The 17,800-nt window shown below is 39.6% G+C and overlaps 21 non-coding genes across 21 annotated transcripts; all 21 read left to right on the top strand.

The window, feature by feature from the left end:
* The first annotated feature begins 563 nt into the window (after positions 1-563).
* Positions 564-636, top strand: TRNAM-CAU (transfer RNA methionine (anticodon CAU)). The gene has a single exon. It is a non-coding gene; the product is annotated as a tRNA-Met (tRNA).
* A 484-nt stretch (positions 637-1,120) lies between these two features.
* On the top strand, positions 1,121-1,193 carry TRNAM-CAU (transfer RNA methionine (anticodon CAU)). The gene has a single exon. It is a non-coding gene; the product is annotated as a tRNA-Met (tRNA).
* A 377-nt stretch (positions 1,194-1,570) lies between these two features.
* Positions 1,571-1,643, top strand: TRNAM-CAU (transfer RNA methionine (anticodon CAU)). Its single transcript has one exon. It is a non-coding gene; the product is annotated as a tRNA-Met (tRNA).
* A 489-nt stretch (positions 1,644-2,132) lies between these two features.
* On the top strand, positions 2,133-2,205 carry TRNAM-CAU (transfer RNA methionine (anticodon CAU)). Its single transcript has one exon. It is a non-coding gene; the product is annotated as a tRNA-Met (tRNA).
* Positions 2,206-2,582: 377 nt separating this feature from the next.
* TRNAM-CAU (transfer RNA methionine (anticodon CAU)) lies at positions 2,583-2,655 on the top strand. The gene has a single exon. It is a non-coding gene; the product is annotated as a tRNA-Met (tRNA).
* A 347-nt stretch (positions 2,656-3,002) lies between these two features.
* Positions 3,003-3,075, top strand: TRNAM-CAU (transfer RNA methionine (anticodon CAU)). The gene has a single exon. It is a non-coding gene; the product is annotated as a tRNA-Met (tRNA).
* Positions 3,076-5,026: 1,951 nt separating this feature from the next.
* On the top strand, positions 5,027-5,099 carry TRNAM-CAU (transfer RNA methionine (anticodon CAU)). Its single transcript has one exon. It is a non-coding gene; the product is annotated as a tRNA-Met (tRNA).
* Positions 5,100-5,583: 484 nt separating this feature from the next.
* TRNAM-CAU (transfer RNA methionine (anticodon CAU)) lies at positions 5,584-5,656 on the top strand. The gene has a single exon. It is a non-coding gene; the product is annotated as a tRNA-Met (tRNA).
* A 377-nt stretch (positions 5,657-6,033) lies between these two features.
* TRNAM-CAU (transfer RNA methionine (anticodon CAU)) lies at positions 6,034-6,106 on the top strand. Its single transcript has one exon. It is a non-coding gene; the product is annotated as a tRNA-Met (tRNA).
* A 489-nt stretch (positions 6,107-6,595) lies between these two features.
* TRNAM-CAU (transfer RNA methionine (anticodon CAU)) lies at positions 6,596-6,668 on the top strand. The gene has a single exon. It is a non-coding gene; the product is annotated as a tRNA-Met (tRNA).
* Positions 6,669-7,045: 377 nt separating this feature from the next.
* Positions 7,046-7,118, top strand: TRNAM-CAU (transfer RNA methionine (anticodon CAU)). The gene has a single exon. It is a non-coding gene; the product is annotated as a tRNA-Met (tRNA).
* Positions 7,119-7,465: 347 nt separating this feature from the next.
* TRNAM-CAU (transfer RNA methionine (anticodon CAU)) lies at positions 7,466-7,538 on the top strand. Its single transcript has one exon. It is a non-coding gene; the product is annotated as a tRNA-Met (tRNA).
* Positions 7,539-9,488: 1,950 nt separating this feature from the next.
* On the top strand, positions 9,489-9,561 carry TRNAM-CAU (transfer RNA methionine (anticodon CAU)). Its single transcript has one exon. It is a non-coding gene; the product is annotated as a tRNA-Met (tRNA).
* Positions 9,562-10,045: 484 nt separating this feature from the next.
* Positions 10,046-10,118, top strand: TRNAM-CAU (transfer RNA methionine (anticodon CAU)). Its single transcript has one exon. It is a non-coding gene; the product is annotated as a tRNA-Met (tRNA).
* A 377-nt stretch (positions 10,119-10,495) lies between these two features.
* Positions 10,496-10,568, top strand: TRNAM-CAU (transfer RNA methionine (anticodon CAU)). Its single transcript has one exon. It is a non-coding gene; the product is annotated as a tRNA-Met (tRNA).
* Positions 10,569-11,057: 489 nt separating this feature from the next.
* TRNAM-CAU (transfer RNA methionine (anticodon CAU)) lies at positions 11,058-11,130 on the top strand. Its single transcript has one exon. It is a non-coding gene; the product is annotated as a tRNA-Met (tRNA).
* A 377-nt stretch (positions 11,131-11,507) lies between these two features.
* Positions 11,508-11,580, top strand: TRNAM-CAU (transfer RNA methionine (anticodon CAU)). Its single transcript has one exon. It is a non-coding gene; the product is annotated as a tRNA-Met (tRNA).
* Positions 11,581-11,927: 347 nt separating this feature from the next.
* Positions 11,928-12,000, top strand: TRNAM-CAU (transfer RNA methionine (anticodon CAU)). Its single transcript has one exon. It is a non-coding gene; the product is annotated as a tRNA-Met (tRNA).
* A 1,388-nt stretch (positions 12,001-13,388) lies between these two features.
* On the top strand, positions 13,389-13,461 carry TRNAM-CAU (transfer RNA methionine (anticodon CAU)). The gene has a single exon. It is a non-coding gene; the product is annotated as a tRNA-Met (tRNA).
* Positions 13,462-16,753: 3,292 nt separating this feature from the next.
* On the top strand, positions 16,754-16,826 carry TRNAM-CAU (transfer RNA methionine (anticodon CAU)). Its single transcript has one exon. It is a non-coding gene; the product is annotated as a tRNA-Met (tRNA).
* A 489-nt stretch (positions 16,827-17,315) lies between these two features.
* On the top strand, positions 17,316-17,388 carry TRNAM-CAU (transfer RNA methionine (anticodon CAU)). Its single transcript has one exon. It is a non-coding gene; the product is annotated as a tRNA-Met (tRNA).
* The last annotated feature ends 412 nt before the right edge of the window (positions 17,389-17,800 follow it).

The raw sequence follows: 17,800 nt of genomic DNA, 5'->3' as shown, positions 1-17,800 counted from the left end.
TGCCTTGTTAGCGCAGTAGGTAGTGCGTCAGTCTCATAATCTGAAGGTCGTGAGTTCGATCCTCACACAGGGCATGTATATTTTGTAAGGAATAGAGAAATCCAGCATGTGTTCACACCAATCAAACAGTTTCCTTGCGCAACAATCCCTTCAGGACAGGACCATATATTGGCAAAATTCCATGAAATCATATCTAGACAAGTTAGAGGATGGGACACTTTGTTTGAAGAATATTCCTTGTTTCGCAAGTATGAATTTTTGCCACTCTGCAACCCATTCTAATTGGGATGAAAGAGAAGCTCAGCATCAAAATGTGTCTTGGGGATCGCCTTTAGATAATTTCAGCCTCCTGATTTCTAAGTCCCTGTGTCTATTCTGCTGTCTATTTTTTTTGTTTGTAACAAGTAGTATGACACTAATTAACTGCACTAGAATAGGTGCCCCAAATGTGTGAGAAGGCTATAAAGCTTGTTTGGAATATACACCCATTTCATTTTATTTTAGAACAAACGTTCACTATATTCATGTATCCCAGAAGACTATAAAAACCCATGGCGTAAGTTGCCTTGTTAGCGCAGTAGGTAGCGCGTCAGTCTCATAATCTGAAGGTCGTGAGTTCGATCCTCACACAGGGCATGTATATTTTGTAAGGAATAGAGAAATCCAGCATGTGTTCACACCAATCAAACAGTTTCCTTGAGCAACAATCCCTTCAGGACAGGACCATATATTGGCAAAATTTCATGAAATCATATCTAGACAAGTTAGAGGATGGGACACTTTGTTTGAAGAATATTCCTTGTTTCGCAAGTATGAATTTTTGCCACTCTGCAACCCATTCTAATTGGGATGAAAGAGAAGCTCAGCATCAAAATGTGTCTTGGGGATCGCCTTTGGATAATTTCAGCCTCCTGATTTCTAAGTCCCTGTGTCTATTCTGCTGTCTATTTTTTTTGTTTGTAATAAGTAGTATGACACTAATTAACTGCACTAGAATAGGTGCCCCAAATGTGTGAGAAGGCTATAAAGCTTGTTTGGAATATACACCCATTTTATTTTAGAACAAACGTTCACTATATTTATGTATCCCAGAAGACTATAAAAACCCATGGCGTAAGTTGCCTTGTTAGCGCAGTAGGTAGCGCGTCAGTCTCATAATCTGAAGGTCGTGAGTTCGATCCTCACACAGGGCATGTATATTTTGTAAGGAATAGAGAAATCCAGCATGTGTTCACACCAATCAAACAGTTTCCTTGAGCAACAATCCCTTCAGGACAGGACCATATATTGGCAAAATTTCATGAAATCATATCTAGACAAGTTAGAGGATGGGACACTTTGTGTGAAGAATATTCCTTGTTACTCCAGTATGAATTTTTGCCACTCTGCAACCCATTCTAATTGGGATGAAAGAGAAGCTCAGCATCAAAATGTGTCTTGGGGATCGCCTTTCGATAATTTCAGCCTCCACCTCCTCCTTTGGAATATACACCCATTTCATTTTATTTTAGAACAAACGTTCACTATATGCATGTATCCCAGAAGACTATAAAAACCCATGGCGCAAGTCGCCTTGTTAGCGCAGTAGGTAGCGCGTCAGTCTCATAATCTGAAGGTCGTGAGTTCGATCCTCACACAGGGCATTTATATTTTGTAAGAAATAGAGAAATCCAGCATGTGTTCACACCAATAAAACAGTTTCCTTGAGCATCAATCCCTTCAGGACAGGACCATACATTGGTAAAATTCCATGAAATCATATCTAGACAAGTTAGAGGATGGGACACTTTGTTTGAAGAATATTCCTTGTTTCGCAAGTATGAATTTTTGCCACTCTGCAACCCATTCTAATTGGGATGAAAGAGAAGATCAGCATCAAAATGTGTCTTGGGGATCGCCTTTGGATAATTTCAGCCTCCTGATTTCTAAGTCCCTGTGTCTATTCTGCTGTCTATTTTTTTTGTTTGTAACAAGTAGTATGACACTAATTAACTGCACTAGAATAGGTGCCCCAAATGTGTGAGAAGGCTTTAAAGCTTGTTTGGAATATACAACCATTTCATTTTATTTTAGAACAAACGTTCACTATATTCATGTATCCCAGAAGACTATAAAAACCCATGGCGTAAGTTGCCTTGTTAGCGCAGTAGGTAGCGCGTCAGTCTCATAATCTGAAGGTCGTGAGTTCGATCCTCACACAGGGCATGTATATTTTGTAAGGAATAGAGAAATCCAGCATGTGTTCACACCAATCAAACAGTTTCCTTGAGCAACAATCCCTTCAGGACAGGACCATATATTGGCAAAATTTCATGAAATCATATCTAGACAAGTTAGAGGATGGGACACTTTGTGTGAAGAATATTCCTTGTTACTCCAGTATGAATTTTTGCCACTCTGCAACCCATTCTAATTGGGATGAAAGAGAAGCTCAGCATCAAAATGTGTCTTGGGGATCGCCTTTCGATAATTTCAGCCTCCACCTCCTCCTTTGGAATATACACCCATTTCATTTTATTTTAGAACAAACGTTCACTATATGCATGTATCCCAGAAGACTATAAAAACCCATGGCGCAAGTCGCCTTGTTAGCGCAGTAGGTAGCGCGTCAGTCTCATAATCTGAAGGTCGTGAGTTCGATCCTCACACAGGGCATGTATATTTTGTAAGAAATAGAGAAATCCAGCATGTGTTCACACCAATCAAACAGTTTCCTTGAGCAACAATCCCTTCAGGACAGGACCATACATTGGCAAAATTCCATGAAATCATATCTAGACAAGTTAGAGGATGGGACACTTTGTTTGAAGAATATTCCTTGTTTCGCAAGTATGAATTTTTGCCACTCTGCAACCCATTCTAATTGGGATGAAAGAGAAGCTCCAAATGTGTGAGAAGGCTATAAAGCTTGTTTGGAATATACACCCATTTCATTTTATTTTAGAACAAACGTTCACTATATTCATGTATCCCAGAAGACTATAAAAACCCTGGTGTAAGTTGCCTTGTTAGCGCAGTAGGTAGCGCGTCAGTCTCATAATCTGAAGGTCGTGAGTTCGATCCTCACACAGGGCATGTATATTTTGTAAGGAATAGAGAAATCCAGCATGTGTTCACACCAATCAAACAGTTTCCTTGAGCAACAATCCCTTCAGGACAGGACCATATATTGGCAAAATTTCATGAAATCATATCTAGACAAGTTAGAGGATGGGACACTTTGTGTGAAGAATATTTATTGTTACTCCAGTATGAATTTTTGCCACTCTGCAACCCATTCTAATTGGGATGAAAGAGAAGCTCAGCATCAAAATGTGTCTTGGGGATCGCCTTTCGATAATTTCAGCCTCCACCTCCTCCTTTGGAATATACACCCATTTCATTTTATTTTAGAACAAACGTTCACTATATGCATGTATCCCAGAAGACTATAAAAACCCATGGCGCAAGTTGCCTTGTTAGCGCAGTAGGTAGCGCGTCAGTCTCATAATCTGAAGGTCGTGAGTTCGATCCTCACACAGGGCTTGTATATTTTGTAAGAAATAGAGAAACCCAGCATGTGTTCACACCAATCAAACAGTTTCCTTGAGCAACAATCCCTTCAGGACAGGACCATATATTGGCAAAATTTCATGAAATCATATCTAGACAAGTTAGAGGATGGGACACTTTGTTTGAAGAATATTCCTTGTTTCGCAAGTTTGAATTTTTGCCACTCTGCAACCCATTCTAATTGGGATGAAAGAGAAGCTCAGCATCAAAATGTGTCTTGGGGATCGCCTTTGGATAATTTCAGCCTCCTGATTTCTAAGTCCCTGTGTCTATTCTGCTGTCTATTTTTTTTGTTTGTAACAAGTAGTATGACACTAATTAACTGCACTAGAATAGGTTCCCCAAATGTGTGAGAAGGCTATAAAGCTTGTTTGGAATATACACCCATTTCATTTTATTTTAGAACAAACGTTCACTATATTCATGTATCCCAGAAGACTATAAAAACCCATGGCGTAAGTTGCCTTGTTAGCGTAGTAGGTAGCGCGTCAGTCTCATAATCTGAAGGTCGTGAGTTCGATCCTCACACAGGGCATGTATATTTTGTAAGGAATAGAGAAATCCAGCATGTGTTCACACCAATCAAACAGTTTCCTTGAGCAACAATCCCTTCAGGACAGGACCATATATTGGCAAAATTTCATGAAATCATATCTAGACAAGTTAGAGGATGGGACACTTTGTGTGAAGAATATTCCTTGTTACTCCAGTATGAATTTTTGCCACTCTGCAACCCATTCTAATTGGGATGAAAGAGAAGCTCAGCATCAAAATGTGTCTTGGGGATCGTCTTTCGATAATTTCAGCCTCCACCTCCTCCTTTGGAATATACACCCATTTCATTTTATTTTAGAACAAACGTTCACTATATGTATGTATCCCAGAAGACTATAAAAACCCATGGCGCAAGTTGCCTTGTTAGCGCAGTAGGTAGTGCGTCAGTCTCATAATCTGAAGGTCGTGAGTTCGATCCTCACACAGGGCATGTATATTTTGTAAGGAATAGAGAAATCCAGCATGTGTTCACACCAATCAAACAGTTTCCTTGCGCAACAATCCCTTCAGGACAGGACCATATATTGGCAAAATTCCATGAAATCATATCTAGACAAGTTAGAGGATGGGACACTTTGTTTGAAGAATATTCATTGTTTCGCAAGTATGAATTTTTGCCACTCTGCAACCCATTCTAATTGGGATGAAAGAGAAGCTCAGCATCAAAATGTGTCTTGGGGATCGCCTTTAGATAATTTCAGCCTCCTGATTTCTAAGTCCCTGTGTCTATTCTGCTGTCTATTTTTTTTGTTTGTAACAAGTAGTATGACACTAATTAACTGCACTAGAATAGGTGCCCCAAATGTGTGAGAAGGCTATAAAGCTTGTTTGGAATATACACCCATTTCATTTTATTTTAGAACAAACGTTCACTATATTCATGTATCCCAGAAGACTATAAAAACCCATGGCGTAAGTTGCCTTGTTAGCGCAGTAGGTAGCGCGTCAGTCTCATAATCTGAAGGTCGTGAGTTCGATCCTCACACAGGGCATGTATATTTTGTAAGGAATAGAGAAATCCAGCATGTGTTCACACCAATCAAACAGTTTCCTTGAGCAACAATCCCTTCAGGACAGGACCATATATTGGCAAAATTTCATGAAATCATATCTAGACAAGTTAGAGGATGGGACACTTTGTTTGAAGAATATTCCTTGTTTCGCAAGTATGAATTTTTGCCACTCTGCAACCCATTCTAATTGGGATGAAAGAGAAGCTCAGCATCAAAATGTGTCTTGGGGATCGCCTTTGGATAATTTCAGCCTCCTGATTTCTAAGTCCCTGTGTCTATTCTGCTGTCTATTTTTTTTGTTTGTAATAAGTAGTATGACACTAATTAACTGCACTAGAATAGGTGCCCCAAATGTGTGAGAAGGCTATAAAGCTTGTTTGGAATATACACCCATTTTATTTTAGAACAAACGTTCACTATATTTATGTATCCCAGAAGACTATAAAAACCCATGGCGTAAGTTGCCTTGTTAGCGCAGTAGGTAGCGCGTCAGTCTCATAATCTGAAGGTCGTGAGTTCGATCCTCACACAGGGCATGTATATTTTGTAAGGAATAGAGAAATCCAGCATGTGTTCACACCAATCAAACAGTTTCCTTGAGCAACAATCCCTTCAGGACAGGACCATATATTGGCAAAATTTCATGAAATCATATCTAGACAAGTTAGAGGATGGGACACTTTGTGTGAAGAATATTCCTTGTTACTCCAGTATGAATTTTTGCCACTCTGCAACCCATTCTAATTGGGATGAAAGAGAAGCTCAGCATCAAAATGTGTCTTGGGGATCGCCTTTCGATAATTTCAGCCTCCACCTCCTCCTTTGGAATATACACCAATTTCATTTTATTTTAGAACAAACGTTCACTATATGCATGTATCCCAGAAGACTATAAAAACCCATGGCGCAAGTCGCCTTGTTAGCGCAGTAGGTAGCGCGTCAGTCTCATAATCTGAAGGTCGTGAGTTCGATCCTCACACAGGGCATTTATATTTTGTAAGAAATAGAGAAATCCAGCATGTGTTCACACCAATAAAACAGTTTCCTTGAGCATCAATCCCTTCAGGACAGGACCATACATTGGTAAAATTCCATGAAATCATATCTAGACAAGTTAGAGGATGGGACACTTTGTTTGAAGAATATTCCTTGTTTCGCAAGTATGAATTTTTGCCACTCTGCAACCCATTCTAATTGGGATGAAAGAGAAGATCAGCATCAAAATGTGTCTTGGGGATCGCCTTTGGATAATTTCAGCCTCCTGATTTCTAAGTCCCTGTGTCTATTCTGCTGTCTATTTTTTTTGTTTGTAACAAGTAGTATGACACTAATTAACTGCACTAGAATAGGTGCCCCAAATGTGTGAGAAGGCTTTAAAGCTTGTTTGGAATATACACCCATTTCATTTTATTTTAGAACAAACGTTCACTATATTCATGTATCCCAGAAGACTATAAAAACCCATGGCGTAAGTTGCCTTGTTAGCGCAGTAGGTAGCGCGTCAGTCTCATAATCTGAAGGTCGTGAGTTCGATCCTCACACAGGGCATGTATATTTTGTAAGGAATAGAGAAATCCAGCATGTGTTCACACCAATCAAACAGTTTCCTTGAGCAACAATCCCTTCAGGACAGGACCATATATTGGCAAAATTTCATGAAATCATATCTAGACAAGTTAGAGGATGGGACACTTTGTGTGAAGAATATTCCTTGTTACTCCAGTATGAATTTTTGCCACTCTGCAACCCATTCTAATTGGGATGAAAGAGAAGCTCAGCATCAAAATGTGTCTTGGGGATCGCCTTTCGATAATTTCAGCCTCCACCTCCTCCTTTGGAATATACACCCATTTCATTTTATTTTAGAACAAACGTTCACTATATGCATGTATCCCAGAAGACTATAAAAACCCATGGCGCAAGTCGCCTTGTTAGCGCAGTAGGTAGCGCGTCAGTCTCATAATCTGAAGGTCGTGAGTTCGATCCTCACACAGGGCATGTATATTTTGTAAGAAATAGAGAAATCCAGCATGTGTTCACACCAATCAAACAGTTTCCTTGAGCAACAATCCCTTCAGGACAGGACCATACATTGGCAAAATTCCATGAAATCATATCTAGACAAGTTAGAGGATGGGACACTTTGTTTGAAGAATATTCCTTGTTTCGCAAGTATGAATTTTTGCCACTCTGCAACCCATTCTAATTGGGATGAAAGAGAAGCTCCAAATGTGTGAGAAGGCTATAAAGCTTGTTTGGAATATACACCCATTTCATTTTATTTTAGAACAAACGTTCACTATATTCATGTATCCCAGAAGACTATAAAAACCCTGGTGTAAGTTGCCTTGTTAGCGCAGTAGGTAGCGCGTCAGTCTCATAATCTGAAGGTCGTGAGTTCGATCCTCACACAGGGCATGTATATTTTGTAAGGAATAGAGAAATCCAGCATGTGTTCACACCAATCAAACAGTTTCCTTGAGCAACAATCCCTTCAGGACAGGACCATATATTGGCAAAATTTCATGAAATCATATCTAGACAAGTTAGAGGATGGGACACTTTGTGTGAAGAATATTTATTGTTACTCCAGTATGAATTTTTGCCACTCTGCAACCAATTCTAATTGGGATGAAAGAGAAGCTCAGCATCAAAATGTGTCTTGGGGATCGCCTTTCGATAATTTCAGCCTCCACCTCCTCCTTTGGAATATACACCCACTTCATTTTATTTTAGAACAAACGTTCACTATATGCATGTATCCCAGAAGACTATAAAAACCCATGGCGCAAGTCGCCTTGTTAGCGCAGTAGGTAGCGCGTTAGTCTCATAATCTGAAGGTCGTGAGTTCGATCCTCACACAGGGCATGTATATTTTGTAAGAAATAGAGAAACCCAGCATGTGTTCACACCAATCAAACAGTTTCCTTGAGCAACAATCCCTTCAGGACAGGACCATATATTGGCAAAATTTCATGAAATCATATCTAGACAAGTTAGAGGATGGGACACTTTGTGTGAAGAATATTCCTTGTTACTCAAGTATGATTTTTTGCCACTCTGCAACCCATTCTAATTGGGATGAAAGAGAAGCTCAGCATCAAAATGTGTCTTGGGGATCGCCTTTGGATAATTTCAGCCTCCTGATTTCTAAGTCCCTGTGTCTATTCTGCTGTCTATTTTTTTTGTTTGTAACAAGTAGTATGACACTAATTAACTGCACTAGAATAGGTGCCCCAAATTTGTGAGAAGGCTATAAAGCTTGTTTGGAATATACACCCATTTCATTTTATTTTAGAACAAACGTTCACTATATTCATGTATCCCAGAAGACTATAAAACCCTATGGCGTAAGTTGCCTTGTTAGCGCAGTAGGTAGCGCGTCTGTCTCATAATTTGAAGATCTGAGTTCGATCCTCACACAGGACATGTATATTTTGTAAGGAATAGAGAAATCCAGCATGTGTTCACACCAATCAAACAGTTTCCTTGAGCAACAATCCCTTCAGGACAGGACCATATATTGGCAAAATTTCATGAAATCATATCTAGACAAGTTAGAGGATGGGACACTTTGTGTGAAGAATATTCCTTGTTACTCCAGTATGAATTTTTGCCACTCTGCAACCAATTCTAATTGGGATGAAAGAGAAGCTCAGCATCAAAATGTGTCTTGGGGATCGTCTTTCGATAATTTCAGCCTCCACCTCCTCCTTTGGAATATACACCCATTTCATTTTATTTTAGAACAAACGTTCACTATATGTATGTATCCCAGAAGACTATAAAAACCCATGGCGCAAGTTGCCTTGTTAGCGCAGTAGGTAGTGCGTCAGTCTCATAATCTGAAGGTCGTGAGTTCGATCCTCACACAGGGCATGTATATTTTGTAAGGAATAGAGAAATCCAGCATGTGTTCACACCAATCAAACAGTTTCCTTGCGCAACAATCCCTTCAGGACAGGACCATATATTGGCAAAATTCCATGAAATCATATCTAGACAAGTTAGAGGATGGGACACTTTGTTTGAAGAATATTCATTGTTTCGCAAGTATGAATTTTTGCCACTCTGCAACCCATTCTAATTGGGATGAAAGAGAAGCTCAGCATCAAAATGTGTCTTGGGGATCGCCTTTAGATAATTTCAGCCTCCTGATTTCTAAGTCCCTGTGTCTATTCTGCTGTCTATTTTTTTTGTTTGTAACAAGTAGTATGACACTAATTAACTGCACTAGAATAGGTGCCCCAAATGTGTGAGAAGGCTATAAAGCTTGTTTGGAATATACACCCATTTCATTTTATTTTAGAACAAACGTTCACTATATTCATGTATCCCAGAAGACTATAAAAACCCATGGCGTAAGTTGCCTTGTTAGCGCAGTAGGTAGCGCGTCAGTCTCATAATCTGAAGGTCGTGAGTTCGATCCTCACACAGGGCATGTATATTTTGTAAGGAATAGAGAAATCCAGCATGTGTTCACACCAATCAAACAGTTTCCTTGAGCAACAATCCCTTCAGGACAGGACCATATATTGGCAAAATTTCATGAAATCATATCTAGACAAGTTAGAGGATGGGACACTTTGTTTGAAGAATATTCCTTGTTTCGCAAGTATGAATTTTTGCCACTCTGCAACCCATTCTAATTGGGATGAAAGAGAAGCTCAGCATCAAAATGTGTCTTGGGGATCGCCTTTGGATAATTTCAGCCTCCTGATTTCTAAGTCCCTGTGTCTATTCTGCTGTCTATTTTTTTTGTTTGTAATAAGTAGTATGACACTAATTAACTGCACTAGAATAGGTGCCCCAAATGTGTGAGAAGGCTATAAAGCTTGTTTGGAATATACACCCATTTTATTTTAGAACAAACGTTCACTATATTTATGTATCCCAGAAGACTATAAAAACCCATGGCGTAAGTTGCCTTGTTAGCGCAGTAGGTAGCGCGTCAGTCTCATAATCTGAAGGTCGTGAGTTCGATCCTCACACAGGGCATGTATATTTTGTAAGGAATAGAGAAATCCAGCATGTGTTCACACCAATCAAACAGTTTCCTTGAGCAACAATCCCTTCAGGACAGGACCATATATTGGCAAAATTTCATGAAATCATATCTAGACAAGTTAGAGGATGGGACACTTTGTGTGAAGAATATTCCTTGTTACTCCAGTATGAATTTTTGCCACTCTGCAACCCATTCTAATTGGGATGAAAGAGAAGCTCAGCATCAAAATGTGTCTTGGGGATCGCCTTTCGATAATTTCAGCCTCCACCTCCTCCTTTGGAATATACACCAATTTCATTTTATTTTAGAACAAACGTTCACTATATGCATGTATCCCAGAAGACTATAAAAACCCATGGCGCAAGTCGCCTTGTTAGCGCAGTAGGTAGCGCGTCAGTCTCATAATCTGAAGGTCGTGAGTTCGATCCTCACACAGGGCATTTATATTTTGTAAGAAATAGAGAAATCCAGCATGTGTTCACACCAATAAAACAGTTTCCTTGAGCATCAATCCCTTCAGGACAGGACCATACATTGGTAAAATTCCATGAAATCATATCTAGACAAGTTAGAGGATGGGACACTTTGTTTGAAGAATATTCCTTGTTTCGCAAGTATGAATTTTTGCCACTCTGCAACCCATTCTAATTGGGATGAAAGAGAAGATCAGCATCAAAATGTGTCTTGGGGATCGCCTTTGGATAATTTCAGCCTCCTGATTTCTAAGTCCCTGTGTCTATTCTGCTGTCTATTTTTTTTGTTTGTAACAAGTAGTATGACACTAATTAACTGCACTAGAATAGGTGCCCCAAATGTGTGAGAAGGCTTTAAAGCTTGTTTGGAATATACACCCATTTCATTTTATTTTAGAACAAACGTTCACTATATTCATGTATCCCAGAAGACTATAAAAACCCATGGCGTAAGTTGCCTTGTTAGCGCAGTAGGTAGCGCGTCAGTCTCATAATCTGAAGGTCGTGAGTTCGATCCTCACACAGGGCATGTATATTTTGTAAGGAATAGAGAAATCCAGCATGTGTTCACACCAATCAAACAGTTTCCTTGAGCAACAATCCCTTCAGGACAGGACCATATATTGGCAAAATTTCATGAAATCATATCTAGACAAGTTAGAGGATGGGACACTTTGTGTGAAGAATATTCCTTGTTACTCCAGTATGAATTTTTGCCACTCTGCAACCCATTCTAATTGGGATGAAAGAGAAGCTCAGCATCAAAATGTGTCTTGGGGATCGCCTTTCGATAATTTCAGCCTCCACCTCCTCCTTTGGAATATACACCCATTTCATTTTATTTTAGAACAAACGTTCACTATATGCATGTATCCCAGAAGACTATAAAAACCCATGGCGCAAGTCGCCTTGTTAGCGCAGTAGGTAGCGCGTCAGTCTCATAATCTGAAGGTCGTGAGTTCGATCCTCACACAGGGCATGTATATTTTGTAAGAAATAGAGAAATCCAGCATGTGTTCACACCAATCAAACAGTTTCCTTGAGCAACAATCCCTTCAGGACAGGACCATACATTGGCAAAATTCCATGAAATCATATCTAGACAAGTTAGAGGATGGGACACTTTGTTTGAAGAATATTCCTTGTTTCGCAAGTATGAATTTTTGCCACTCTGCAACCCATTCTAATTGGGATGAAAGAGAAGCTCCAAATGTGTGAGAAGGCTATAAAGCTTGTTTGGAATATACACCCATTTCATTTTATTTTAGAACAAACGTTCACTATATTCATGTATCCCAGAAGACTATAAAAACCCTGGTGTAAGTTGCCTTGTTAGCGCAGTAGGTAGCGCGTCAGTCTCATAATCTGAAGGTCGTGAGTTCGATCCTCACACAGGGCATGTATATTTTGTAAGGAATAGAGAAATCCAGCATGTGTTCACACCAATCAAACAGTTTCCTTGAGCAACAATCCCTTCAGGACAGGACCATATATTGGCAAAATTTCATGAAATCATATCTAGACAAGTTAGAGGATGGGACACTTTGTGTGAAGAATATTTATTGTTACTCCAGTATGAATTTTTGCCACTCTGCAACCAATTCTAATTGGGATGAAAGAGAAGCTCAGCATCAAAATGTGTCTTGGGGATCGCCTTTCGATAATTTCAGCCTCCACCTCCTCCTTTGGAATATACACCCACTTCATTTTATTTTAGAACAAACGTTCACTATATGCATGTATCCCAGAAGACTATAAAAACCCATGGCGCAAGTCGCCTTGTTAGCGCAGTAGGTAGCGCGTTAGTCTCATAATCTGAAGGTCGTGAGTTCGATCCTCACACAGGGCATGTATATTTTGTAAGAAATAGAGAAACCCAGCATGTGTTCACACCAATCAAACAGTTTCCTTGAGCAACAATCCCTTCAGGACAGGACCATATATTGGCAAAATTTCATGAAATCATATCTAGACAAGTTAGAGGATGGGACACTTTGTGTGAAGAATATTCCTTGTTACTCAAGTATGATTTTTTGCCACTCTGCAACCCATTCTAATTGGGATGAAAGAGAAGCTCAGCATCAAAATGTGTCTTGGGGATCGCCTTTGGATAATTTCAGCCTCCTGATTTCTAAGTCCCTGTGTCTATTCTGCTGTCTATTTTTTTTGTTTGTAACAAGTAGTATGACACTAATTAACTGCACTAGAATAGGTGCCCCAAATTTGTGAGAAGGCTATAAAGCTTGTTTGGAATATACACCCATTTCATTTTATTTTAGAACAAACGTTCACTATATTCATGTATCCCAGAAGACTATAAAACCCTATGGCGTAAGTTGCCTTGTTAGCGCAGTAGGTAGCGCGTCTGTCTCATAATCTGAAGATCTGAGTTCGATCCTCACACAGGACATGTATATTTTGTAAGGAATAGAGAAATCCAGCATGTGTTCACACCAATCAAACAGTTTCCTTGAGCAACAATCCCTTCAGGACAGGACCATATATTGGCAAAATTTCATGAAATCATATCTAGACAAGTTAGAGGATGGGACACTTTGTGTGAAGAATATTCCTTGTTACTCCAGTATGAATTTTTGCCACTCTGCAACCAATTCTAATTGGGATGAAAGAGAAGCTCAGCATCAAAATGTGTCTTGGGGATCGCCTTTCGATAATTTCAGCCTCCACCTCCTCCTTTGGAATATACACCCACTTCATTTTATTTTAGAACAAACGTTCACTATATGCATGTATCCCAGAAGACTATAAAAACCCATGGCGCAAGTCGCCTTGTTAGCGCAGTAGGTAGCGCGTCAGTCTCATAATCTGAAGGTCGTGAGTTCGATCCTCACACAGGGCATGTATATTTTGTAAGAAATAGAGAAATCCAGCATGTGTTCACACCAATAAAACAGTTTCCTTGAGCAACAATCCCTTCAGGACAGGACCATACATTGGCAAAATTCCATGAAATCATATCTAGACAAGTTAGAGGATGGGACACTTTGTGTGAAGAATATTCCTTGTTACTCCAGTATGATTTTTTGCCACTCTGCAACCCATTCTAATTGGGATGAAAGAGAAGCTCAGCATCAAAATGTGTCTTGGGGATCGCCTTTGGATAATTTCAGCCTCCTGATTTCTAAGTCCCTGTGTCTATTCTGCTGTCTATTTTTTTTGTTTGTAACAAGTAGTATGACACTAATTAACTGCACTAGAATAGGTGCCCCAAATGTGTGAGAAGGCTATAAAGCTTGTTTGGAATATACACCCATTTCATTTTATTTTAGAACAAACGTTCACTATATTCATGTATCCCAGAAGACTATAAAACCCTATGGCGTAAGTTGCCTTGTTAGCGCAGTAGGTAGCGCGTCTGTCTCATAATCTGAAGATCTGAGTTCGATCCTCACACAGGACATGTATATTTTGTAAGGAATAGAGAAATCCAGCATGTGTTCACACCAATCAAACAGTTTCCTTGAGCAACAATCCCTTCAGGACAGGACCATATATTGGCAAAATTTCATGAAATCATATCTAGACAAGTTAGAGGATGGGACACTTTGTGTGAAGAATATTCCTTGTTACTCCAGTATGAATTTTTGCCACTCTGCAACCAATTCTAATTGGGATGAAAGAGAAGCTCAGCATCAAAATGTGTCTTGGGGATCGCCTTTCGATAATTTCAGCCTCCACCTCCTCCTTTGGAATATACACCCACTTCATTTTATTTTAGAACAAACGTTCACTATATGCATGTATCCCAGAAGACTATAAAAACCCATGGCGCAAGTCGCCTTGTTAGCGCAGTAGGTAGCGCATCAGTCTCATAATCTGAAGGTCGTGAGTTCGATCCTCACACAGGGCATGTATATTTTGTAAGGAATAGAGAAATCCAGCATGTGTTCACACCAATCAAACAGTTTCCTTGAGCAACAATCCCTTCAGGACAGGACCATATATTGGCAAAATTTCATGAAATCATATCTAGACAAGTTAGAGGATGGGACACTTTGTTTGAAGAATATTCCTTGTTTCGCAAGTATGAATTTTTCCCACTCTGCAACCCATTCTAATTGGGATGAAAGAGAAGCTCAGCATCAAAATGTGTCTTGGGGATCGTCTTTGGATAATTTCAGCCTCCTGATTTCTAAGTCCCTGTGTCTATTCTGCTGTCTATTTTTTTTGTTTTTAACAAGTAGTATGACACTAATTAACTGCACTAGAATAGGTGCCCCAAATGTGTGAGAAGGCTATAAAGCTTGTTTGGAATATACACCCATTTCATTTTATTTTAGAACAAACGTTCACTATATGCAGGTATCCCAGAAGACTATAACAACCCATGGCGCAAGTTGCCTTGTTAGCGCAGTAGGTAGCGCGTCAGTCTCATAATCTGAAGGTCGTGAGTTCGATCATCACACAGGGCATGTATATTTTGTAAGAAATATAGAAATCCAGCATGTGTTCACACCAATCAAACAGTTTCCTTGAGCAACAATCCCTTCAGGACAGGACCATACATTGGCAAAATTCCATGAAATCATATCTAGACAAGTTAGAGGATGGGACACTTTGTTTGAAGAATATTCCTTGTTTCGCAAGTATGAATTTTTGCCACTCTGCAACCCATTCTAATTGGGATGAAAGAGAAGCTCAGCATCAAAATGTGTCTTGGGGATCGCCTATGGATAATTTCAGCCTCCTGATTTCTAAGTCCCTGTGTCTATTCTGCTGTCTATTTTTTTTGTTTGTAACAAGTAGTATGACACTAATTAACTGCACTAGAATAGGTGCCCCAAATGTGTGAGAAGGCTATAAAGCTTGTTTGGAATATACACCCATTTCATTTTATTTTAGAACAAACGTTCACTATATTCATGTATCCCAGAAGACTATAAAATCCCATGGCGTAAGTTGCCTTGTTAGCGCAGTAGGTAGCGCGTCAGTCTCATAATTTGAAGGTCGTGAGTTCGATCCTCACACAGGGCATGTATATTTTGTAAGGAATAGAGAAATCCAGCATGTGTTCACACCAATCAAACAGTTTCATTGAGCAACAATCCCTTCAGGACAGGACCATATATTGCCAAAATTTCATAAAATCATATCTAGACAAGTTAGAGGATGGGACACTTTGTGTGAAGAATATTCCTTGTTACTCCAGTATGAATTTTTGCCACTCTGCAACCCATTCTAATTGGGATGAAAGAGAAGCTCAGCATCAAAATGTGTCTTGGGGATCGCCTTTCGATAATTTCAGCCTCCACCTCCTCCTTTGGAATATACACCCATTTCATTTTATTTTAGAACAAACGTTCACTATATGCATGTATCCCAGAAGACTATAAAAACCCATGGCGCAAGTTGCCTTGTTAGCGCAGTAGGTAGCGCGTCAGTTTCATAATCTGAAGGTCGTGAGTTCGATCCTCACACAGGGCATGTATATTTTGTAAGAAATAGAGAAATCCAGCATGTGTTCACACCAATCAAACAGTTTCCTTGAGCAACAATCCCTTCAGGACAGGACCATATATTGGCAAAATGTCATGAAATCATATCTAGACAAGTTAGAGGATGGGACACTTTGTGTGTAGCGCAGTAGGTAGCGCGTCAGTCTCATAGTCCGAAGGTCGTGAGTTCGATCCTCACACAGGGCATGTATATTTTGTAAGAAATAGAGAAATCCAGCATGTGTTCACACCAATCAAACAGTTTCCTTGAGCAACAATCCCTTCAGGACAGGACCATACATTGGCAAAATTCCATGAAATCATATCTAGACAAGTTAGAGGATGGGACACTTTGTTTGAAGAATATTCCTTGTTTCGCAAGTATGAATTTTTGCCACTCTGCAACCCATTCTAATTGGGATGAAAGAGAAGCTCAGCATCAAAATGTGTCTTGGGGATCGCCTTTGGATAATTTCAGCCTCCTGATTTCTAAGTCCCTGTGTCTATTCTGCTGTCTATTTTTTTTGTTTGTAACAAGTAGTATGACACTAATTAACTGCACTAGAATAGGTTCCCCAAATGTGTGAGAAGGCTATAAAGCTTGTTTGGAATATACACCCATTTCATTTTATTTTAGAACAAACGTTCACTATATTCATGTATCCCAGAAGACTATAAAAACCCATGGCGTAAGTTGCCTTGTTAGCGCAGTAGGTAGCGCGTCAGTCTCATAATCTGAAGGTCGTGAGTTCGATCCTCACACAGGGCATGTATATTTTGTAAGGAATAGAGAAATCCAGCATGTGTTCACACCAATCAAACAGTTTCCTTGAGCAACAATCCCTTCAGGACAGGACCATATATTGGCAAAATTTCATGAAATCATATCTAGACAAGTTAGAGGATGGGACACTTTGTTTGAAGAATATTCCTTGTTTCGCAAGTATGAATTTTTGCCACTCTGCAACCCATTCTAATTGGGATGAAAGAGAAGCTCAGCATCAAAATGTGTCTTGGGGATCGCCTTTGGATAATTTCAGCCTCCTGATTTCTAAGTCCCTGTGTCTATTCTGCTGTCTATTTTTTTTGTTTGTAACAAGTAGTATGACACTAATTAACTGCACTAGAATAGGTTCCCCAAATGTGTGAGAAGGCTATAAAGCTTGTTTGGAATATACACCCATTTCATTTTATTTTAGAACAAACGTTCACTATATTCATGTATCCCAGAAGACTATAAAAACCCATGGCGTAAGTTGCCTTGTTAGCGCAGTAGGTAGCGCGTCAGTCTCATAATCTGAAGGTCGTGAGTTCGATCCTCACACAGGGCATGTATATTTTGTAAGGAATAGAGAAATCCAGCATGTGTTCACACCAATCAAACAGTTTCCTTGAGCAACAATCCCTTCAGGACAGGACCATATATTGGCAAAATTTCATGAAATCATATCTAGACAAGTTAGAGGATGGGACACTTTGTGTGAAGAATATTCCTTGTTACTCCAGTATGAATTTTTGCCACTCTGCAACCCATTCTAATTGGGATGAAAGAGAAGCTCAGCATCAAAATGTGTCTTGGGGATCGCCTTTCGATAATTTCAGCCTCCACCTCCTACTTTGGAATATACACCCATTTCATTTTATTTTAGAACAAACGTTCACTATATGCATGTATCCCAGAAGACTATAAAAACCCATGGCGTAAGTTGCCTTGTTAGCGCAGTAGGTAGTGCGTCAGTCTCA

Source organism: Pelobates fuscus, chromosome 3 (genome assembly GCF_036172605.1).
Source record: "Pelobates fuscus isolate aPelFus1 chromosome 3, aPelFus1.pri, whole genome shotgun sequence".
Classification (NCBI taxonomy): domain Eukaryota; kingdom Metazoa; phylum Chordata; class Amphibia; order Anura; family Pelobatidae; genus Pelobates; species Pelobates fuscus.
The sequence above is the reverse complement of the archived record's forward strand: the minus strand, read 5'-3'. Positions and strand labels throughout refer to the sequence as shown.